The sequence below is a fragment of the Leucopleurus acutus genome (genome assembly GCF_964270905.1).
Source record: "Leucopleurus acutus genome assembly, chromosome: 5".
NCBI lineage: Eukaryota > Metazoa > Chordata > Mammalia > Artiodactyla > Delphinidae > Leucopleurus > Leucopleurus acutus.
This window is the reverse complement of record NC_139147.1, coordinates 78,000,132-78,026,084: the sequence shown is the minus strand read 5'-3', so window position 1 is coordinate 78,026,084 and position 25,953 is coordinate 78,000,132. Positions and strand designations below refer to the sequence as shown.

General features: G+C 37.8%; 1 protein-coding gene and 1 pseudogene across 2 annotated transcripts in view; both read right to left on the bottom strand.

Moving 5' to 3' along the window:
• The window catches only part of P3H2 (prolyl 3-hydroxylase 2), a 160,194-nt gene that overhangs the window by 81,991 nt on the left and 52,250 nt on the right, over nt 1-25,953 (bottom strand). The window lies entirely within an intron of this gene.
• On the bottom strand, nt 2,367-3,192 carry LOC309962356 (RAD52 motif-containing protein 1-like; annotated as a pseudogene). The gene has a single exon. The product of its transcript is annotated as an RAD52 motif-containing protein 1-like (transcript).

The window sequence follows — 25,953 nt, the reverse complement described above, 5'->3', positions numbered from 1 at the left end:
TGTATATATTCAAATATATATATTTAAATAAATAAAATACTAGTGAAATCCTATCAGAACAAACGCCAAGGGAGTGATCTAATCATCTTGCACTTTGGAACTGTCTTGAAATGATTATTCCTTAATGACTAACAACATTTAAAGTAGTATATCACTTTATAGTTGACAAGCTGCAACCTACAGATATAATTGCGTCAGGCTTACTATAATCTAGTGAGATCATTCTTTTTTATCTCCGTTTTAAAAATAGTAACATTGAGTCTCAGAAAGAATATGAGAACTTACGATTGCATGGAGACAAGGCAGGGAATTCAACTCATAATCTAATGTCAAAACACATTCATCTCTATTCTTTCTATTTCTTCCTCAACCTCATTCACTCAACCTACTATTGACCTTTATTCAAATGAAACAAAAGTAGTTCTCCCAAGTTTCCTTTGTAGAATCTGACAGAGGCCAGGGATATCCCCGGCTCTGCACTAGCACAGTGGTCACCCTGCTCCTGCCCTTACTATGATATAGACTAGGCAGTTGTCATGGTGTATTAGATACTTACATTGATTCATTTAAAAACAAAGGCTTCCAAAAACATGGAAAATCTATGAACTGGGTAATCATTCTTTGAAAAACTAAGTTGACAACATTGGCAAGGTAGGAAGGATATATTTACTTGGTAATATAATAAAATTTTTAACTAACAAATAAAAGTATCATGGATTGGCAGATGCAAAAGCCCAAATAACCTAAGATAATAGTAATAATCTCTATGTGGTATATTTTTTATTGTTTATTTTAGCCAGTCACATAACCCATTTTATTTGACTCTCAGGTGAAAACGGAGTATCTGCCCATTTTAAAGATAAAGACACCGTAGTTGAGTAATTTCTCTGAAGTCACACAGGTGGAAAGGAAAGAATTAAGGACTATAATTTATGCCTTTCCATCTTTTTTTTTTATGTATAACTGATTTACTTTGTTATAAAACAGAAACTAACACACCATTGTAAAGCAAATATACTCCAACAAAGATGCCAAAAAAATAAAAAACAATAAAATAAAATAAAATGTTGCCATTTCCTCCAAACTCTCAGTATTCACGTCTCATTATTAATTCACCACTCTGTTATTAGGGGTTACCACTGAATCAGTGATGACTCCAGAACTTCTGTAGAAGGGGTTTGGGGCAGGTGAGCAATTCATTCTGGGAAAGAGAGTCTAAAACCAAGTGAATGGCCCTTTACATTAGCATGGGCAAACTTCCCACATCCCACCTTGTCTCAACAGAGCCATTAATCTAGAAAAAACTACAGTGTCACTTTTCAGAGGTCTACCCTGTGTGCACACATGGAGAAGACACTTAGAATGTTAAAGTTAGCATGTTAAGTAATTTTCTTGAAATACTGTAACTAGCACCCTATTTACTTTCTTCACAGCCCTTTTCATAATCTATTTAATTTTAGTCCTTTTTAATTGGTACACCTTTAACACCTAAACTCCAAGAGAGAAGGAGCTTCATCTTATTTCCAGTGCCTAGCACATAATGGTTTCTAAATGGAACTGATTCCAAGATTGGCCTCATTTAGGAATGGATCTGTTGTTATAATCAGGCTTCCGAAATCTTTAGTATCAATATGGAATCCTTTCCTCTCACGTTTCACAGGAAGCTAGACTTCTTAAAGCCCAAACATGGATACGTATGAAGTTTCCTTGACTGATTTAAATTGAATTAAAATAATTATATTGTACAGGAAAAACTTTCAAAATTTTTACATTTTTCAGAACATAACCACCTTTTCTTTCTCTACTTTCTTCCCTTCAAAACAAACTTTGCAACATTGGGGTGAGTTAAATAATCAGAAATCTAGCCCCAAATTAAGCTGTCAATGACATGAAACACACTTTTTGCTCCTTTTTAATAAAAATCCTATATGCAGTACATTAATGTTTTCTTTTAGAAATTACGTTGACAACTTAATCCCTAATTTGAGGCATCCATATAATTGGTTTACAGAAAGGTTCTTCGGCAAAATATTTAACACAAGATATATATGAGATGCTGAGATCTGGGTAATATACCTTACTTGAAAGGCATGAATAGTTTTTAAACACTGTAGCATAATCACACTTAAGGCCATAGTTACTTTCTTCCCAAATCCCTGCAATTCTATTAGAGGGGAGTTCTAAAAGGCCTGTGTCTTCTCCTGGATCCACAACTGTAGACGTACACTGATGGCCCTCGATCCTGCTCTCCAAACTTCAAATAAGGGGCCAGAGACAAGGCTCGGGACTTGGAAAAGTCCTAGAAATTCCCTGCCTCAAAAGCAGTTTCAGAGTTTCACCTTTTCCTAAGGATGACAGAGCTGAGTAGACATGCCAAAGTCTTCCAAATCCTGCTGGTTGTTTTGAATTATGGCTACACTGGCTGTGTACCCCTTGAGCTTTTATCTCCACATACTTGAATTAAATCCTGCAGTTCCTCTTCGGTTCTAGCATCTGTGACCTCTTCACACGGTCTACATGCCACAGCTGTTTCACCACTTTCTAAAACCACAATCAGCTGTTTCTGGAATGCATCTCTCATAGCCTTCTGAATAGCAACCTTCTGGGTTACCTTCCTTTTCATAAGGAATGATAACGACCCTTCCTCCAAGTTATTCAAAGGCTCCTCAGCCATGCCAACTTCGGGACTCCTGCACTCATGGGAGGGCAATACCGCCTCTAAAGCACAAAAGAACTTCAGGCTTTGCTTCTGAAGTGGTGTCACGATATCTTCCTTTTCCCTTTCTTCAAGGTTAGAAAGATCCTGAAGCTTGATGATCCTTTTTGACCATCCATTGAAACCAAAGTAGTAATTTGCCAATTCTTGGTATCTGGAGCTGTTTAGGGCAGGCGTATTATGTTGAACCGCCTTATGTCTGGTGCCGAGACGAACCTTCACTGGAGATGTCTGAAAAAGCTGCTTCTGGTCGCATGCCTTTTGGGCTCTGTGGGCATCCCTTGCTAAATAAAACTTGATGATGGCATAGAACCCAGAACCGGCCACTGCTGCATTTGGGAAGACTCGGACCGAATACAGAAGGCCAAACTGGGAGAAGATTGCAAGGCCTCGGCCGTGGGTCCAGAGCTCAGCTCCCACACCAGCAAGGTTTTGTCACCCGTGATGGGAACCGCAAAAGGTACCAACTCCACCATCCTATTGTCACTGCACGTGCCTATGCCTTTCCATCTTAATTCTAGGATCTTTCCACCAAACACACTGTCTTCCCTAAAAGGAGAAGTAAATTATAAGTCAAATATGCATTAGTGATTTTTAATATTACTGGATTATTACTTTTAGAAATTAGCGTAAACTTTAGATTTCTCCCCAGAAGGATGCCCATGTGCACACAGTCGTGCATACAATATTATGGATTTCATAGATCCCCAAGCCTCAACAAAAATATGGACTCTGAGGAACAATCACTGCTCTGGATAAAATCTTCAGAAAATAATAAGATACCGTGATCTGAGATTTTAGCAAATGGATTTTTAATATCAATCCTTTTCCCTCAGTCTCAATACCTCAATCTCCCGTACCTATGAATCCTATGCATTTGCATAGTATTGCTGTCTTCATATAGTTATTAATCAGCATGCTTTTTAAGGTTATTTTAAATGACTGATGCACATTAGTCGTTTGAAGTATGAATGTTGATGAATCTACGGCAAGGCATTTTGATAAAATCAAATCGTAAGCAATTTAACTGTGGATGCTGTATCTAATTCTTTTTTTTTTTTTTTGCCTTTTGCTTTTCTTCTGATGACATATATTGCAGACATTCAATGTTTGTTACATGAAATCATGATTTAAAAAAAAGTAAGACAATGGATTATTCCCATTGCAGTGAATAAATAGAGGCCCTGAGCTTCTACACAGGTGGCATAAGGCTGGCCCTTGCCAGAAGTACCCTTTCCTCCCTGCCCCGACTGTGATTTAGTGACCTTCAAACACACCCAGAAAATCTTCTTGTGCCTTTTGCTTATGTACTCCACCTTGACCCCCAATAAAGGCACTTGCCCATGGGTCCTCTTTCTCTCTCGGCACCCCCAGCTGCTTGGTTAAGCTGGCCCCATTGATGTTCCCACTACATGACTCCCTCATGGCATGCAGTGTCTCTCTTTAGAAGCTGTGAATATAATAAACTTTGTTTTCCTGAACCTTGTCCCCTCTTGTGGCCACACCTGACTAACCATCTCATGAAAGAATGCAAAATACACTCAAATGGTTTCACAAAATGCTTATCTACTGCACCTAACGACATAGCAAGTGAAGACCTGGCACTAACATGGAATCCTGATTGGTCCCAAGCCTCATAGAGGCCATGAGTGAATAACAAGGTAAGACACACAGAACCTTTTGGCACTTGAGCTGCTGAGGCCTCTCGCAGCCTCCTGAGCAACAGCTCTACCTCCAAACCTTAGGCACAGCCCGGCATTATCTCTATCACCTCCCGTGTCCTCCTAGATAACAACCTAGATATGCACAAGAAAAACTAACTCCAGAATGGAAAAAAAAAAAATGTAAAAGACACAAGCAGGAGTCAAAGAAAAAAGTTATCTAAAATAAAAGCTAAATATTTTTCAGTTCACATTCCCTGTAAAACTCAAGGGATGAAATAAGGATAGCAACTGGCATTGCAGCCTAAAGGAAGTTGTTCCTCTAGGATGCATTAATCATTGAAACCAGAGATGGAAGTGACTGCATAGGCCATTTATTTCTTCCTCAAGGCAAGCCAGAAACATACCTTATAGTTTTCTCCCGAAGTACATACAGCATTTATCATACCCTGAATAGAGCCATATACCACAATAATTCATATTTTATGGTCAAGACAGAGGTTAAGAGTTTGACGAATAAGCTATACTTAATATGCTTCATTAGAACCTACTTTAAATTTTTTTTTTTTTAACAATTGAGCATTATAAGGAAGGAAAATTTTATGGGATGCATGATGGTTGAGTTTTCCACTAATAGTAAGGCCCCTGAGATCCCTTCAAACATCATTGCCAGGTGTAGTTAAATGGCAACTGAGAGTTAAATGAAAGCATATATTCCATTTTAATAAGAGTGATTCTTTTCATTGGTATAGTGTTTCACAGACTGCAAAATTTAATGCATCTAATTTTGATATCATAACTTTATAAGATGTAGCATGCATTATCCTCACTTCCTCACTTACAGATGAGGAAACAGGCCCCAGAGATACTAGATTACTAGTTAGAAGTCTTATAGATTGTTAGTGGCAAAATCATCAGATCATTCATTCATTTTTAAAACGTGTAAGTTCATAATATACACTAGGAATAATAGTGGGAACCAGGGATACAAAGATGAGGAAGACACAGTCTTTGCTTCCAGGAGTTCCAAGTCCACCAAGAAGCATGCAAGGAACACACATAAGATTCTAAAGATAGACTACACTATATCCCCAAGAAGGCCTCCAAAATAGCATGGGGACTCACAGGAGGGAGGGATCAATATGAGAGATTATTTGAGTTGATTTTCTACTTATAGTGAACTTGCTAAGGGTAGAAAATAGGACTTATTCATTCTTTTTTATTTATGTATTTTTGTATTTATTTATTTTTGGCTGCATTGGGTCTTCGATGCTGCACGCGGGCTTTCCCTAGCTGCAGCACACAGGGGCTACTCTTTGTTATGGTGTGCGGGCTTCTCACTGTGGTGGCTTCTCTTGTTGCGGAGCACAGCCTCTAGGCACCCGGGCTTCAGTAGTTGTGGCATGTGGGCTCAGTAGTTATGGCTCGTGGGTTCTAGAGCGCGGGCTCAGTAGTTGTGGTGCACAGGCTTAGTTGCTCCATGGCATGTGGGATCTTCCTGGACCAGGGCTTGAACCCGTGTCCCCTGCTCTGGCAGGCGGATTCTTAACCACTGTGCCACCAGGGAAGTCCCAGGACTTATTCATTCTTGTTTCTCCTCAGAGTCTAGAACATCCTGTAGGTGTTGGATGGATGAAATAAATAAAATGAACGCATTAAGCTGTCTGTTCCCTGTATTTCCTCTATGTGATATAGCTAAAATGACTACTGTACACTCTAGGATTAAGGAACAGAACAAAAACTCACTGGACAAAAAAAAAAAAAAACTCACTGGACTGTGGAGAAATGTAACTATGGTTGCATTAGACATTTCTTAAAGGTATATTCAGCCTTTTAATCCTTTTCCATGCAATGACTCAGCATTTGTGTATCGATGCCCATAGTAACTGGCACCACAGAAATTTGCCTTACAGTTTATCACTGTAAGGCATTATGTATTATGGGGATGTCTCCAAGGCACTGACAGAATATTTAAATAGTTTTTATTGGGTCTGTAGCATGATTGCGTCTACAAATGATTACGTAGCTCATTTAATCCACAAACCTGAGTTCAAAATAGGGTGATTTCGGGGCTTCCCTGGTGGCGCAGTGGTTGAGAGTCCTCCTGCCAATGCAGGGGACATGGGTTTGTGCCCTGGTCCGGGAGGATCCCACATGCCTCAGAGTGGCTGGGCCTGTGAGCCATGGCAGCTGGGCCTGCATGTCCAGAGCCTGTGCTCCGCAACGGGAGAGGCCACAACGGTGAGAGGCCCGCGTACCGCAAAAAAAAAAAAAAAAAAAAAAAAGGGTGATTTCAGGCTTGTAAGAGAGAATGCCAACTAATGGTTACTGAATCTGTCACTTGCAGAATAACTGGAACATCAACCTGTTCCATCAGAGTCAAGACCTACAACTGGATCATCTTTTTGTAAGACATGAATCTGATCTGAATGGTCATCCAAGGACAACTGATGTATGAACCAAAGGAAAAAAAATCATATCCATCATATCCATTCTCCATGAAGGCAATGCTTTCATCTTCATGATCGTGAACATGGAAAGTAGCATTTTTTGAGGTGTGGTGATGATTTTGACTTAAGACATGTGCATCTTTTAGTTTGTTGGCCTTATACAAAGTAGCCTCAACTCAGAGCAAACTGAATTCTTGTCTGGAAAGCTACTGGCCTTGCAGATAGACTGGATATATTTCTATCATACTATATGCACAAAGTGAGTTAACCAATATGTGATCCATTCAACAAATATTTACTGAGTATCTACACACAGCTTGTATGTAATAGTCATAAATTAAGTTCCATTTGATGGCTTGTGTGACCTTTAGGGAAGCACTAAAATCTGTGTTCAACACAAGTTCTTCATTTGTTTTTCATACCCCGTTTCCTTTCAGCTTATTAAGAGTGCATTTTCACCAAGAGGGTGGGAATAAAGAGAAGAAAACTTTACTGCCTACTCAGCAAAATGTTTAAAATCTCAGTCCAATGAAGGGTCCTGAGAGGCTCACAGCTGGCTTCTACGTAGTGCAATTACAGAATGAAAACCAGCCTGCTTAAAAGTTTCCATGCCTGACTTGCAAATGCTTAAAGGAAGTAACAGCTATTCTGCAACCTGAAAGGCCCCAAAGACCTAGGTCAATAGCTCAGCATCCGGTTTGGTCACTGTTTACCCTCCATTAACATTTTAAAACTTAAATTAAGTAATTTCTCCCAATTGCTTTTATGTGGCTTTATATGTCCCCAAGGACAGAGAGAGACAATCTGCCTTTATTGGCCATAAGGACAATTCTGAACTGTTGAGTGGAAAGTAATACCATAAACAGAACTTAAAAATTCATGGTCATGGGAAGTTCAACTTTTTAAGATTTCTCAACATATCAGAAGGTAATTACTTCATTTTGGTTACCTAGTTTTTTACAGTTTAGAATCACATATACACCCAAAACACATTCCTCTAAGGGAAATACATTAATGATTAAAGTCTACAATTGCCTGGATGTCATCTGGCAATTAGGTGCTTTAAAGACAGTAAACCGGCCCCTATTTTCCCAGTGCAATGGTGGAGCAGTGGAGCGCGAGGGAGGAAGAAAGTTATTTATTTTGTTGAAGACCCATCTGGAGTAGAGTCCTCTGATGCGTAACTAACCTAGTAGACATAAATAGGAATCTCAGATTATGTACTGTGTTGGGGGCTGGGGATCACTGGGTATTTGATGCTTTTTAAAAAAACTGGTCCAGTCCATAAAGTTTATTGCACGTGTCCACGAAATTTCAGTGTAGGCAGCAGAAAGAGTACAGTATTAGGAATCAGATGATATGGTTCCGAAATTTTTTTTCACTTGTTTACTTTGTCTCCTTGTCAGGACATCCTATGAATGTCATTTTGTGTGTGTGTGTGTGTGTGTGTGTGTGTGTGTGTGTGTGTGTGTGTGTGTGTATGTCTCCTGGCCATCTGTCTCACAGGAGTATTGTGGGATATATCAAAATATATCAAAGTAGGTTACAAACTCTAAAGCTATATAGCAATGTAAGAGATTATTGTATTTAAGCAATGATTTTAAAGATTAATATGGCAACTTCCTTCAGAACAACCTACGAATAAAAATACCATATTTTCTATTTCACATCATCTCCAGTCCCAGTTTTAGTGTACTAAAACTTTTGGCCTGGATTCAATGGAATGGTGGTTCCTATTTCACATTGGCATAGTTACTGATACCTTTTAAGGGTATGTGGGATTCCAGCATGTTGACTGTTATTAGTAACAAGAGGCAGTGAAAATTTGTCCCCAGAGCACCACATTCTGGAGAAAACTGGTGAACGCTTATGTTTGCTTTTCACAGAAATAAAAGAACACTTTGGTAGAAAGCTTGAGTAGGAAAAAAGGCTGATCGATTCTAATGCTAAAAATGAAGGCAGGTGGAGATTTTCATTTGAAATTTAACCATTAGAGATAGTCATTATATATTTTTCCCCTAAAATAATCTCTAGTAACAGAACAGAACCAGATACATGGCCTATTAGTGAAGGGCTGTGAAAGAAGAAATATAAGAAAGTGCTTGGAAATATATGGAATGAAACAATTCCAAAATCACTTTTACAATATCACTATTATAAACGAATAGAGGGGTGTGTATGTGTGTGTGTGTGTGTGTGTGTGTTTGAAGGTGGAGTCTTACATTTATCACATTTCTAGTTAACTATAGTAAGGTCTCATCTGAGACTTATTACATGCCTTCATGAAATGCAGGCAGTTCTCACCCACTAAGAACCAGAGCAACAAATCAAAATTAAGGAACTAGTGTCTCTAACATCCAGAAAGCCATGAGGATCCCACAGACAAATGGAGACGATGAGGCCACAGAGTGATGAGTGGAAAGAGTGCTGATTTGCTATGGGTAATTCACAGCTTTCAGCAACTTTTCATTCTTCTGGAACTAGTACCTTATGCTGGTGGAAGGGAGAATGGCAGCCTGTAAGATCTTTATTGGGAAAATATTATACCTCTTTCAAACCCTTATCCTGTTCTTGATATCAACCGAGTGTTTATGTCATGATTAGAAATGAGAATGAGAATAATGATAATCAACCTCCAGCCGACAGGCTCCACAAGTCCTCAGCAATGTTTCCCAGGGTTAGGTGGAGGAGGCTGAAGTCAAAGAGTGACACGGTGTCGGGGCTGAAAGGAAGCACAGAGGCCACCCTCTCTGATCTTCTCAAGGGGACACTGCAGCTCAGGGATAAATGGGGTGAGGATGGAAGGTTTGTTCAAGGTCCTAAGGGTCAATAGCAGAATCAGAGCTAAAATTCAGGTTTCTCACTAAAATATTCTTTCCACTGTACTCACAGTCTCCCTTTTAGTTTTCTAGCAATTGCAGGAAGAGATACGGAAATATAAGTAATTTGACTGCTAAGTCAGCAAGTTCATTTCTGATGGAAAAGGGAAAAAAAATAAAACAAACAAAAAAGCTTTGAAGCCAATAAGGCTTTGAATCTCAGTGTTATCAACTACTGGGCAAAGTACTAAGCCTCTATGATTCTTACTTGCTTGTCTACAGTTTAACTAGGATATAATTTATGCTTATTTTCTCTTCCTAGTTTCTAGGACAATATTTTTCATTTAGCAAATACTCAGTAACTGGCAGTGCCTGAGGGAGGCATGATGCCTTAAAACAAATCTGGGGTTTTATAAAAACTCCAATCAATTTCCTCCTCTATGTCTGCATCTACACCACCACTGGACTGTCCAGGCTCTATGTGATCTCCTTCAGGGTTAAGGAGCTCACTGGATTAGATTTGACTGTGCTGCACTGTGACTTTATAAAATCCTCCCATTCCTGAGTGGTTCTGACTTCTCCAGGCATTTCTAAGAAGTCCCACCTTATTTCTTCCTTACACTCATTCCAAAACTTGAACACAGCTCTCAAATTCCCATGTTATCTTCCCCCCCAGTTAAATTTTCCCATTTCTTAGAGCTAAGTGAATTTCCTGTCTGTCTTTCATCAGCAACTATTATGACTTGTGTTTCATGTACAGTGTAGGACAGGACATGCTACTGATGACATGAAGCAGCCCATCTAACCATGAGGTGGTTAATCATTTGATGACAGTTTTTTTATCCTGTCCAAAGGTGGTCCAAAAATTTGTATAAATAACATGCTGCTAGCTGGACCTCCATGTGAAACATTCCTCTCATTTACTATTTTAGGTTTATAATTACTACCCAACTTCAGCTGGAGAAGACATTCCTTTTGTAATTTATGAACATTAGCAAAGCTACTGACTGTGGGTCAAGGTTAGTCACCTAAATAGTTAGCATATGTAAATAGGGTAACCTGCCTTTATCTATGATGGTAAAGTTTTCTGGGAAGAAAAAAATCCAGGCAACAGAGTTATTTCATAATTCAAATAATACTGACAATGTAGGTGGTCTTAGTGCATTGAGGTACAAACAGAAAATTGCATTCTTGCACAAGGGACTTCATAAAAGCAAATGACATTTGGGGAAACTTTCTCCTTCTGAAACTAGAACACTCACATCTGCAGAAGAACAATCATAAACCACAAATATTATTTTCTGATAATCATGAAAATTATAATTTTCTCTTCTGAGTTCTATTTTTGTTGGTATATATTATCTATCCTATTATACACCCTTTTATGACTATCAGAGTAGGAACTGGTGAAATTCTATGTGGCACATTTCCAATTAAGAAATTCTTAGAGTGGCATAATCATTAATCCGTTACCAAAAACTGCCCTAATGATACCCTGATAATCTACATAAATTCACATGCCTCCTACCAGAGAACAATATAGGCAATAGAGAAAATAAAGTACAACATATTTCATAAAATATCTGCTAACTATGATATTCAAACTTTGAAATTATAATCTGCCCATAAAATGATGCTATTTTTTGAACACACACGGTGAAGTAAAAAATTTTTCTTTTCTAGAAAATCTGCCTTAAAATCAGATCTTTGTTACTAAAATTGGAATTTTGGAATGTTATCTGGATGAATTCCAGGGAGAAATCAAATCAAAACAACAGAAATATCTTGCTTTACAGGCTTTCCCAGGGAATAATAAATTCTTTGCAAATAAGTATAACATTACAAAGAAAATTGTTTACATATTATTTTACTTTTAGCATATTGCACATCTGTTAAAGTATATGCAGGGTCAAAAAAATGTCTTTAAAATAAAAGCACAAACAAGGGAATGAATAGGTGTCCAACTCCTTTTTCGAGATATTTGGAAAGTCATCAGCCAATCCTTCCTCAACACTAGTTAGAGGTAGAAGTTATTCCCTAGATACTCACCACCTTCTCACCACACTTCATAATCACGACACATTACATATTAGTTTCGGCTGAACCAGATGCCAAATGGGAGAAATTTTACTGTACAGAGGAGTCAGCGTGGTGGAATGATACAGAAAATTTCAGCCAAGGCACATTCCCTCGGCTCCCTATTCCCTTGCAGCTGCCATGAGGCTTCCTAGAATGCATCACACACAGCATACTGTTCTGACATCTGCCTCCCTGTGGTCCCAGTGAGAATTCTAAGAGGTTGATATATTATATTCCACTCAGGAGTGGAGAATGAGGACACTCACCAGGACACTTGATTACCTCTGCAAAGGCACACATTTATCAACAGAGTGTATACACATAAAACTTCCAAAAATAATATTTATCGTAAGGCAGCTTAAAATAAAAACGTATATAAAAGGAAAAGACAGTATTAGAAGGAAAGACCAAAAAAATACAGAAAGGAGTGATGAATTGTACCTGGAAAGTAAATTGGGAATCATTTATTCATTCCATAAGTATGGAGTAAAGCTCTACTAAATGTCAGGTAAGGCTCTTGTCACTATGATTTAGTGGAAAACAAAAAGTCTCTGTTCTCCAAAAGATGCAGATAAAGTGGAGATATATAATAACTAAGAAAACTGTTAAATCACTAAGATTATTATAGATATAACTTTTCAATATAAAAATTAAAATTGGATAGCGGGATAAAGTAATTTGGGGATGAGGGGACTCCTTTAGCTAGGGTGGCCAGGAAGCCCTCTCTGAGGGGGTAATATTTGAGCTAAGATGCCAGTAGCAAGGCCAGGAAAGAGAAGACTTGGAGAATGTGTTCAAGGCAAGAGAAAAGAGCAAAGATTCTTGGGAGAAGCACTTTGGCATTTTGAGGAAAAAAAAAAAAAAATGTTGGTTTGTCTGGAACTTAATAAGCTGGATAAGCAAAAAAGGCCCAGATCATCTAATGCATTGCAGGCCAAGGAGCTTGGATTTATTGCTAAATGATGGGAAAATTAATGCAATTAAAATTAATGCAATTTACACTTAGATCTGAGCTTCCAAGCAGCTAAGATCTTTATACTTGTTTTTCCTTCAGCAAGGAAAAATAGGGCTGTCATTGTAAGAAAAGGCATCTGAAAAAAACAATCAACAAAAATATTCTTTTTTCCATTAACTTGGCTTCCTGTTTAATAGATTTTATTCTTGCCCATCCCCCTGCCCCAAAATTCTTTCATAAATCTTAGTTCCAATTATAGCAGAGAGAAAGAGAGAGACAGAGGGATAGAGAGACAGACACACAGAGAGAGAATGAAAACTAACTGCAGAAGTGTAATGGCCAGTTTCATGTGTCAACTTAGCTAGGCTACAGTCCCCAACCAAACATTAACCTAGATATTGCTGTGAAGGTATTTTGTAGATGTGATTAATGTCCATAATCAGTTTACTTAAGTAAAGGAGATTATCCCAGATAGTCTGAGTGGTCCTGATTCAATCAGTTGAAAGGCCTTAAAAAGAGAATTTCTTCTTCTTCCCTAAAGAAAAATAAGTTTCTTCTGTAGGTGGCAGCTTCAGCTCATGACCAAAAGTTCACATCTGCTCTTCATGATGGCCTGTCCTATGGATTTCATACTTACTAGCCAGCCCCCCAATCATGTAAGCCATTTCCTTACAATAAAGCTCTTAATATATATCTGGTTCTATTTTTCTCGCTGAACCTCACTGGTCCTATGTCACACTTACTTTGAAGTAATGTCTTAAAGATGATCTGTGCCAAACATCAAAGGGGTAAAGATAAGCATAATTCCTTCACTCTATGACCACACTAAATGGATTTATTTATGTGGAAGACGAGGAAAAGAGTAACAGTCAACTTGTATAATGGGGCCAAATTCAAAATTCAATTGTTCTGAACAAATGAAATCATGGTAGATGATGATGAAGACAGGATCAGGGCTCTCACCCATTTTGGGTGTGAGGGCCACTCTAGTCCCTGATACCTTATCACAGTGACCAGTGATGGCAAAGAATTAAGAGTAAACGTTTCAACACAGAAACCTCACAGATGAGAATTTACGTTAGAATTTACTGTAAATCTCATTGACAGATGAGAAACAATAAGATATGAATGAAAAAATTGATATAAAGGGATTTTCCTCAGTAAAATTTGCAATTAAACAAAAAGAGGATTAAACTAACTAAATGCCTATCATTAGTGTGAATTAAAGAAATTTGGGGTAATTTATATCATGAAACACTCTTCAGCCATTCTAATTAGTGTTATAGAAGAAGATTTAAGAATATCAAAAAACTTTATGATATATTGGGGTTAGAAAACATAGGTTACAAAAAGTATCAGTAAGGTGATACCAGTTTTGAAACAAATGCTCGTAAGTTGGAAACAAAAAGGACTTGGAAAAATACCTCATCGTGTTACCAACGACTATCCTTGGGCATTGAGATTTAATAATAAATTTAATAATTTTCAGTTACTTCTTTTTACTCATCTCCATCCTTTATTTTTTCTTTGACAGTGAACACATATTATTAAAAGAGTAAAAACTATTCAAGTTATTTTAATAACTGAATAGCCAAGAAGTGTCCTTCACTTTAAAATAAATATACTTTGCTTGAAGTTAAAAATCATTGCGGCTAACAGTAAGTATGATGTCCCTATCACATCATCCAGCCATCTTTTGACCCATCAGAACTATCAGGTTGAGCCCGTGCCTACCATACACTTTCTCACACCCACAGCATCTTCAGTCTTCTCAACCTACCCCAGTTTCACCAGCTCAATGTCAATTAAGTATCCTCATCCCAACTGCATCTATTCTTTATATCCCTGGATTCCTTCAACATTAATACAAACCTTCTTTCTATCATGTCTAACATGGCCATATCCCATTCATTTTCCTGGGGTATCAGTTTGTTCTCCCAAATGTTCACCACCTCCATAATGGTGCTTCTGCCTGAGACCTTCAAAAAGAACCCAAACTTGACTACAGTCACTCTTAAGGACCTTCTCTGCTCTTCTCTGACAAAGAGCTACATCAGCCTACTCATCACCTCCTAACAAGCTACAAACTTCCATCCATACTCATTAGGTTTTCTATGCTTTAAACCCCTTTTTGAACCCATCCCCTTTGACACAGCACAGAATTCTATTCATAATCCAAGGAAGAACTCAATGATCACTTATTTCATATCCTTCTAATGCTTCCAATCACAGTCAGTTCCACTGAGCTCTCACAGAATTGTGTTTTCCCTCCACTCTGGTACTTAAGACAACCCGCTTCTTATTCTAGATAGTTGAATCCATTTTCCTCTTTAGAGCACACTTTTGCCTTATTATTTTTTTTAATCTCATATAGTAGACATTCAAAAAAGTAGCGGACAGAATTGAAATGATCTAGAATGTGAAAGAAAGAAATCATAGACCTTAAGAATAAAAGGATAGATTAGACCTTCCATCTTTGATCTCTAGTATCAGCATCATGCTGGCAATCAAAAGTACTGACTGCATTGGACTGAAAATCCAATGACTTTACGATTCTATCCTTTTGTGGGGAGCAGTAGTAGTTCCTAAACCTGGGGGCACAAAAGACTCACCTAGGTAGGTTTTATTAATTTATTTATTTTAATATTTTGGATGCAAATGCCAAAGCCTAACATAAGATCTACCGATTCAGACCTTCTGGGTCTGTGAGCCCAAAACCTGTGTTTTAAAAAGCTTGAGATGACCCTGAGGCATAGCATTGCTTGGGACATCTGACCTAAGAATATATCTTTATGTTTCCCTGGTTTGGAATGCAATGACACTAAGAAAAACAAAATATAAGCTAGGCCATGTTATTAAAATGCAAGAGGTAATTTTTTTGGCTATTGATCTAGACTTGCCTTACACTGAATCACAGAGAGATTATTTCATCCTTCCTGATTCATATGGGTCTTATGATTTCCTATATTCTAGAGTAGTGGTTGTCACACCAAGTTCCTGGAGGTACCTCAAGGACTGTAGGCCACAGAAGAGACACAGTTTTACCAATAAAACTCTTCATTTATTGTTATATTTTTTTTCTTTTTTAAAATCAAAATCATTCAAGACTTTTCATTTGAAAAATGGCTTCTGCTAATTTTAAGAAAAACGGTTTGGAAATAATGACTCCAGATTTTGCTTCATTTTATTAGAGATCCTTTTACTTAGGTTATTGATGGACTGTGACATTAATAACTAAATACTTTAAAAAGAGAAGGAGAGTGAGAGACAGAAAAAGGATATTTTTTGATATTGCATCAAAATTATATTGATATTGATATTGTATCAATATATTGATATTATATCTTTGGCCTATTTCAAAGTTATTATTTTCCATTTCTTTGGCTAAATGTATGTTATGTAATATTTACATAAAGTACTCATACACATGTACTCCTGCAGCAGTTTACCCTATTTGAAGACTTACTATCTGATTGGACTATAGGGACAACAGCTGGATATCAGCTGCAACATATTTGGGGAACACTGTTTCTTCTTGATCAGTATTAAATCACTCACGAGTTTAAATAAAAGTCCTGTAAGAGACAGGAAAGGGATTCTCTTTACTGTTTTCTACCTATATGTCCTCCCAGTCCTAGAACCTTCCAGATGAACCAAAAAAAAAAAATAGCTTTGCAGGTGTGTGCATATATGTGTGATTAGCATTTCAAGAGCTAAACAGCAGTATTGGAATTTGCTTCAGATTTTGGCTTCAAATTACAGAAGACGCGAGTAAAGGCATGTCCATGACTCAGTCCTCAACCCTTGCCAAAGTAGTAGTTTTCTAGAAAGAAAACTACGGGGGGAAAAAAGCCCAGAAAGTCAGAAAAGAGACAAAGAAACTGCTATGCACATTCATAACTTGTGCTCATAACTAAATCTTGACAGTGCCATAAGGAGCATAGGATCGGTGTTTAGGAAAGAGAAATATACATACATAAGGCCTACCCAACATTCCTGTAGACACACGGTTATTTTCAGTCACATTAATTAAGCTCTGTGCATGGTGCTTGCACATAAATAAAACCAGATGTTTAAGTTGTGGTTCAACCCTGTATCCTCTCACATCTACTCCTGCCCTCCCTCACCACGCTCAATAAATTGGCTTTTTGCCTAAACTGCTAAGGAGGGAAGGGGCAAATTAAAAAAAAAAAAATAGTTCTGGAGATGCAGGCTTACTTCTCTCTTGATGAACAGTTGATAATGTGTGGTGACTATAACAGGCTTTCATGATCTCTCTGAGGGAAAGTGGAGAATTGTAGTCTTTTTGAGGCAGTTGGGATCCTAAAATGATTATTTATTCATCATGCTATCAATTTATCAACCATCGAGACAACTATGTTTCAATTTGGTCAGTTATATATGAGCATGCCTTCAAACTCACTCTCTGAGGGCATGATGCCAAGTGAAATAAATCAGACAGAGAAATACTGCAGGACATCACTTATATGTGGAATCTAAAAAATACAACAACTAGTGAATATAACAAGAAAGAAGCAGACTCACAGATATAGAGAACAAACTAGTGGTTAGCCGTGGGGAGAGGGGGGAGGGGCAATATAGGTGTAGGGGACTAAGAGGTACAAACTATTAGGTATAAAATAAGCTACAAAGGTATATTGTACAACATGGGGAATACTGCCAATATTTTACGTGGAGGATAACCTTTAAAAATTGTGAATCACTATATTGTATACCTGGTACTTTTATATTATTATACAGCAAATATTATATTTCAATAAAAATGAATTAAACCAAAGTCTAACAAATTATATTAAAAAACTCACTCTCTGATACACAAGCACAGGAAACACACCCACACAAATACAAGTGTTAGTTAACATGTGAATGTGTTAATACATATGGAGAGAATGGTTTCATGGAATCAAAGTCATTAGGTCTCCCTCCTCCAATGCATTTTTCCATATGTGTTCTGAAGCATATTTGTTCCACAAAATGTGACACATTTTTAGGATTTAAATTAATTTGAGAAACGATGGGTTACACAAAGTTAAACAGGTTTCTTTAATGTAGGACTTTCAGAGCATCTAATATGCTGATGCACACTGTGAATATTCAAGAAGCAATATCCTATATAGTCTCTCTCAAAGCTAAGTTGACTCAGAGTCTTGGGGACTATCTTGTGAGGGTAGTGATCTTCAGGGCATGCTGTGAGAAATGCTAATCTAAATTAACCCAAGATATTTGTCCAGGCTCTGGTTGAATTTTTCCTGAGTGAAGAAAACCACTACTTTCCCAAAAAAAGTCCATTCTGTCTTACAAAACATCTAAGTCAAACATAATTTCTTTAACATTGAACCGTAATCTACTTCCCTATAACTTCCACACTGCTCTTGGTTTTGTATTTCGGAAGAACAAAAACAGGCATAATGCAATCCCTTTTTCTTATGATAGATCTTCAGGCATTTGAAGGCAACAATTATATTCCTACACAGCTTTCTATTGTGCAGAAAAAAAATTCAGTTCTTAAATGAATGTGTTAAATTACATGCTCTAATCCTCTCTATTTGAATATCTTCTTTAAGAGAAGGCACCAGAAATGAATACAAATTCAGATATGCTTCAATAGATGAAGTCCTAGATCTTATTAGTTTTTGTCTAGAAGACATATCTTATTGACGCCTATTAATTTACTAAAGCTTTTGAGTCCTTCTCATAAATTTTGTGGCAGCGCATGAATGTATGTACGAGTTTTTTGAGGAATGTTGGGAGAACACAAGTCTGCTAGATTTCATTTGCCCTCCATCACAGAAACTCTTCTGTATAATAAATTGGTTCTCCTTTCTCAGTTATCTTACCTCAGTCTTACGCACATTTTATCATTTTAAGAGAATGGGGTGTAGTATCCTGGCACTTACTATCAAAGTCCTCTTTCCAGTTTAATACTAATTCATTATTTGACACCACGTAAATCCTTCCGAGCTATTACAAAGCCACATGATACCAATCAGAAAAAACTTCTTTAGCTGGTTATGAATATTAGAATATAATAAAAGACACTGTCAAATGTCTTCTGAAATTAAGATATTAATCTGTAGCAATTTCCTGGTCTGCAAACCCAAGTAGCCAATCTCATAGCTGTAGATAACGTAGTTCTTATTAATTCACCATCTATGTCATCAATAACAGTACCATCATATAATTTGATATGTTATGAATGTTGTGGGAATAAGACAATGTTGATTGCAGCTGGTGTAATTGCAGGTTAGGATCTGAAGGAAGTAGGCTGTCAATAGCTGACAGGTCACTTTAAATGACAGGAAAGTGAGGAAACAAATGAAGAAAAAAATCACCATAGTCATGATGATAAGCAACCAGTACACAGGAAGGCTTTCCTTTTCGTTTTTGTTTTTTCTTTATAAAAAATGGGAATGGGAAAAGAGGTGACATAGAATTTTATAGCGTTAAAATAAACAATGTCATTTCACTCTGCTCAAACAATGCAGTTTAGTATGAAAGGGTTAAATAATTTGCTCAATCTTCTGTACCACTAGACTCCTCTGTTAAAAACAAAAACAAAAAAAACACCCAAATAAAAAAAAAAACAACAAAAAAAAACCACCCAAATAGATACAAATCCTGGGTATTTAGTAGCTGCAATAATAAGATTTTACCTAAAGAAGAGTTGATTTTGAAAAGTTATATAGCTTAGTCTACTTTTTCTTAAAAAATTAAAAGAAACAAAGGAAAACTGTCACTGGCAAATTCAAGTGTCTTATTGAATTGTCTTAGGCCATACAAAGTCGCTCATCTGTAAAATCCCCAATGATTTAATTGCAACATAGAAAATAATATCTGCAATACATATTTGTCATTTTAAGAACAAATATTACTTTCAAATCGCTTTTTCTCCCCGGGATTTAATCTGCCAGGTTTCAGCCCACAGTGAATTCTCGCAGCTGGGTTAGGATCCCCCAAGAAAGGGCGTTCAAAACAGAAATGCTGAGGAAGGCATTTCAGCCATGGAAGGCATTTCAGCTGTGGAGGAGGATGGAAAGTTTCTGAACGCAAGGATTTCCCCTCTCAGGCCCGGGAATGCCATCTCACAAGACTTCTTCACAATTTTTTCTGCTTATGCTTCTACAAGAGTCAGATCTTACAAAAAAAACCCAAACCAAACAAAAAACCCTCTAGAAAATAGTTCTCGAGGGAACACAATTTTGCTCCTGGTAACAGACATTCTCAAAAATAAAAGAAAAACAGACAGGCAGAATAAACAAATCAGTAAGGTTTAAAACGAAGTGAACTATTACCACAGGGTAATAATTTTAGCTAACATTTTTTGAGATCTTGCTCTGTGCCCAGCATTGTTGTTCTCCTTGAGGGAAATAACATTATATCACCGTTTTAGACAAATATAAACTGAAGGCAGAGCGGTTATTAATTTGACTAAGAACACGTGACTGTGTGCATGGAAGTGTAATGAAAGTGTATATATGTGAGTATGCATATATGTGTGTATGTATATGAGTACATGTGTGCATATACATGCATATATATAATCTTTACTGACATTTATTTGGTGACCAATAGATTACACATATTAAAGAACACAATTTGATGAATTTTAACATATGTATTCACCCACAAATGCCTATCATAATCAAGATAAGGAATATATCCATCACCCCTAAAAGTTTCTTTGCAGCTCTTTGTAATCCCTCTCTTTCCCTTTGTACATTTGAGACTACTGATCTGCTTTCTAACCTATAGGTTAGTTTGCATTTTTAAAGAATTTTATAAAGAATTTTATAAAGAATTTTATAAAAGGAATTATACAGCATATACTTTTTTATCTGGCTTCTTGCACTTAGCCAACACAGAGATTCAGCTATGTTGTTGAACATATCATTAATTTATTCCTTTTTATTGCTAAGCAGTATTTCATTGTATGGCAATACCACAATTTGTTTTGTCATATACTTGTTGATGGACATTTGTTTCCAATTGTTAACAATACACATAAAGCTGCTAAAAATATTCAGGTACAAGTTTTTAATTTCTCTAATGATGTTGAGTATCTTTTCAAGTCCCTGTTTGCCATCTATATATCATCTTTGGTGAAGTATCTGTTCAAATTTTTTCCTGCTTTGTATTTTTAATTGGTTTATCTTATTATTATTGAGTTGTGTTCTTTATATATTCTAGATACATGTCTTTGTCAGATACATATTTTGCAAATAATTTCCCCTGGGCCATAGCTGTCTTTCCAGCTACCTTTTTATTACAGTGTCTGTCTTTCCAGCTACTTTTTTATTACTTTTTTTATTGCTCTTTTGAAGAGCAATCCTTTTAAATTTCAATGGGGTCCAAGTTCTTCATATTTGCTTTCATAGTTTATGCATTCCATTCCCTATTTAAGAAATAATCACCAAATTCAAAGTTGCCAGGATTTTTCACCTATGTTTTCTTATATAAATTTTATATTTGTAATTCTTATACTTAGGTCTATAATCCATTAGAGTCAATTTTTGTATATGGTGTGAGATAAGGATTGAGCTTAATTTTTTTGCACATGGCTATCCAATTTTTCCATCACCCTTTGCTAAAAAGATTATTCTTTCTCCATTGAATTACCACGGTACCTTAGTTAAAAATCAATTGACTATATATGTAGGGGGTTATAACTGGACTCTCTTCTCTTATGCTCTTAATCACTACACAGCATTACACTCAGAGGCCACTAGCTAAACACTGGTCACTGAAACAATACCTAATCAGAGGCCCCAACTCCCACCTATACTTTAGTTTCCAAATGCCTAATTTACTATCAATGAAGTGATGTAGGCAATGACAGTAACTGGCTTATGTAATTATGGTGTTCAAAAGAACACCATAATCTGAGGAACCTACATTTTGAATAATCTGCAGGTGAACTGAACTGGTCTCTGAGGATCTAGTAAAGTCATCACCTGCTATTCAGACTGACCTGAGAGCTCATACCAGAAAGGATATTCAGCTTTGTCTTATCTTTGGGGTCTTGAGGGAGGTGCAGGGAGAAGAACATAGAATCTCAGAACTGAGACAGACAGTACTGGGCTAGCAGGTCAGCTGTTTGACATCAGGATTATCTTTATCATGTATGATATCTTTACTCAGTTATCAAGGTTTGACTGGACTCCTACAGAGAGGCCAACATCCCTCCCTCCCCCTACACAGAGCAGCCCATTCGTTGAAGGATCGTCCTCTTTCTCACACTGTACAATTCCTATGATCCTGAAACTCTCACCTATGAATCCAAGTTTTGTAGCCCCACATGGATTCTACCTGCCTGGCCATCAGTTGTATGAAGACACAATCAGGTACTGCCCTAATCTCCCCACCACACCCAGTGTTATGGGTGGGAATAAAGGAAACTAATCTTAATATTCCCCCTTCTTCACATTATAGAGTTGTATGCCCCTTACCATCTTGTTCTCCACTTTGAGAACAATAGCTGTCCTTTTACAATATTCTTCTTAAATGGTTAGCCCAAAACTGAACACAATTCTTCTACATGGGCATCCCATGGTAATGAGAATGCTGACCTCTGTGCCCATAAACAAGCTTTAATGGGGCATTTTAAAGTTAGGAATAATAACAAGGTGTGCATAACAAACAGTCTTATGTTCAGTAGTCTCCTTCTTACTTATCCAAATTTGTTTTAGTTTGGATAAAAACTAAATATTCTCAAGTTGATTTTTGAGTGACATTATATTTAATTTTTGTAAATCTGAGTTTGAAAAATTGAAATTCACATTAATGTGTTTTTAATCACACCCCTTTTACTTGAATAACAACCATGATAACAAACAATTTTTCAAATCTTATAACAAGGACCTTTAGATGCTAAATCAAATGTAAGCAAAATTCTGGGATAGAAAGTCTTGCCAGATACAAAGTGTTATTTTTCTCTTTCTCTAGTTTCACTAAATATCAAAAGGCCCAGTACTTAGATGTGTAAGGTATCCACTAATTACATTTCAAGAGTCAGGCAATGGTCATAGTTATATTTCACAAAACTATCACATTCTCTTGAAGGAAGTCAAAGATTATTATGTGGGCATTGAAGCAAGTATGAATAAAATAGACTCTGCTTTCCAAAAAGGGAATACAGAATACAATATCATTCTCAATTTTATCCTCCTGGCTTTACTGATTGATACTTTTGATAGATAATAAAAGTAATCTTTATAAAGCAATTCCAGGTAATACAGCTCTAAAAAGAGCCTATATCTTTCTTCTTCTTAGCATGTATCATACTTTGTAATTAGGTATTATTTGTATGTTTAGTTGTGTTGTAGACAGAATGTTTGTGTTCCCCTCCCTACTCCCCAATTCATATGTTGAAGCCCTAACCCCAGTGTGGCTATATTTGGAGATAGGGGCTTTAAGAAAAAAAAATTAAGGTTGAATGAGGTCATTAGGGTGGGGCCCTGATTTGTAGGATTGGTGTCCTATGGATCAGGCTATAGAACAGAGGGTCTTACAACCCCCTCCTCGGATTTGAGTAATTTGCTAGAGCAGCTCACAGAACTCAGGAAACCCATTTATTCACTAGAGTACTGATTTATTTTAAAAGGATACAACCCAGGAGCAGCCAGATGGAAGAGCGGTCCCAGGCAAGGTAGATGGGAAGAGGAACAGAGCTTCCGTGCCCTCTCCAGTCACACCACTCTGTCTTCATCTCCATGTGCTCACCCAGAAGCTCTCAGATCTCTGTCCTTTGGTTTTTGTAAGGAGACTTCAGTGCATAAGCATGATTAACTAAATCATTGGCCATTGGCAGTTGAGCTCAGTCTGCAACCCCTCTCTCCACCCTGGAGGAGAGGTGGGAGCAGGGACTGAAAATTCCAACCCTCTAATAACCTAGTTGGTTCTTCTGGCAGCTAGCTCCCATCCTTAGGTTACCTTAGGGCTTTCCAGGAATTGCCTCATTAACATAATAAAAGACATCTTCCCTGGGAAATTCCAAGGGTTTTTGGAGCTGTGAATCAGGACCCTGGAAAAACACTAACTCTATATGTGAAATATATTCTGGTCATCATGACCAAATACATATTTCTTATAAATCATAATATCACACTCTGAAAAGCCATATCAATAGGAAACACTATTTCACCGGGTGTGGGTAATAATCTGGATTAATTCATCCGTCTTTAAAGAGTCTTACCCATAATCAAGCTTCTAAGCACTAACAGAAACGTCAGAGACTTTTTCCTAGCTCCAGGCCACTGGATGCCTTAAATGTGCCAGCACAGAGTCTATTTCCATGAGTCCAGGAAACTGGATTAGAAAAACACATGCAGCTGCTCAGGCTTCCCCACTTCCTCTGCCTGGGGAACGTCCTCAAATCCATGCCCTGCCCAGACCCTGCTTTGTCTTACACAGACTACACTTCCCAGGCCTTAACAGCCCAGACAGACTCTTTGCCTTCACCGCAGCCTAGAAACCCATCTTTGGAAAATGTGATCTCATCCCAGGGTAACCTGGGTTCATTTATACTGGAGAGAACCCATGAAGCTGCTGCCAACCTTCAGACAAAGGAGGAGGGATGCAGGGGAACAGAAAGTGATGTAGAACAGAAAGAGACAGAACTACCTACAAATCAATTTTGAAACATTTGGAAGACCTGACTTTAAATCTCCTCTTATCCTGCTGCCTTTTACATAGTGATGGGTAGCTTAGAGTCTTGCAACCCAGGGTGTGATCCCCAGACCAGAAGCAAAGACATCAGCTAGTTGGGAACTTGTTAGAAATGCTAACCTCAGGCTTCACCCCAAACCTACTGAATAGAAACCACATTTTAACAAAATAGCCTAAGTGATTTGTATGCACATGAAAGTCTGAGAAGCACTGATTTTCACAGTTTGGAGTAAGAGCTAGAGAAGGTTAAGTCCCCAGGGAAATGTTTGAAACCTACTAGTTCTGATCCCTAGTCAGGCCCTGGACAAACTCTTTGCTCCCTCACAGCTCTCTTTTGAGGCCTCCTTCCATCAGCGCCAGCCCTTGTCTTGTCCCCTGGGAACAGAATCCTGCAACACTCTTCCATCTGAAGCAGGCACTTGGTCCTTTGGGGATTTCCCATAGGTGTCTATCTAAGTTAACGATGTGGATGCAGAGAAGGAAGAAAGAGGCTGCCATGATTTTGTACCTCACAGATCCTCCTGTAGGAGACAAAATTCAACCAAAGTTGCTAAAGGGTGGGGCAAATAGAGATGGTGTGGGGTGAGGTCTTGGTTTTAGGCAGAATTTAAATTCCTCTACATTTCAGAAAACAAACAGAAAAAAACCCTTTGTCTATCAAGAGCATCGTTCCATAAAAACATGGGAGTGAAGAGAGAGATGAAAGGAGAGGCACAAAACTACTTTCAGAGCATAAGGAAGACATGGGGGTGGGGGATCACCATTAGAGGCTCCTCTCCCCTCTTCCCTTCTCTTTCTCAGTCACTCACAGCACTAATGCATAGCTGACCTTCAACCTGAAATAGTCAGAAATGAGAAAAGAATCTGAGATCTGGTTATGGAAGATGCGGGTAGTTGAGATACAGAAGCAGCTGGGGCAGATCAAAAATGGGATGACAGGCTATCCTGTCAGCGGCACCTCCCCCAGAATAAAAGAGTACAAGGGAGGGCATGGAAATTCCCAAGATCCCCTCAGCAGCTCTTGACTGAACAGAACTTAGGAGAGTGCATATTCTTCTACACGTATACCTAGGGAGCCAGCACAATGCCTTGTACACAGAAGATTTTAGTCCACGTCTCTGATAATTGACTTTTTGAAGACCTAATCCTTTTCCAATAAGATGGGGATATGCCATACTCTCCTGTGTACAGGTAAGCAGCCCTTATCAAATATTTTATGAGTCAATTTTTTAATTTCACAGTGAAGATAATGGGTCCTGATGGCCCTCCAGGAAGTAAAAGTGCGCCTGAACCAAGGCGAAATCTGCTGGGATCCACAGGAACTACAAGAGACAAACTCCTGTTGTTTCAACCAGGGTCAAAGTCCTGAGACGGAATGGGGAGTCAATGATCCCAAGAGTGCTGGAAAAACTTGGTAACAGAGTGGGAGTGAGGGCAAGAAGGGGAATGACCAGAAATGGAAAGGATGACATGTTTATATCAACTTAAAAGAGCAAAAGAGACTTATTGCCTTGACATGTTCAACAACATGCTGGAAGCTGGGGAGAGAAGGGGCCCTGTACTTTGCTGATATAAACAACAAGTTACA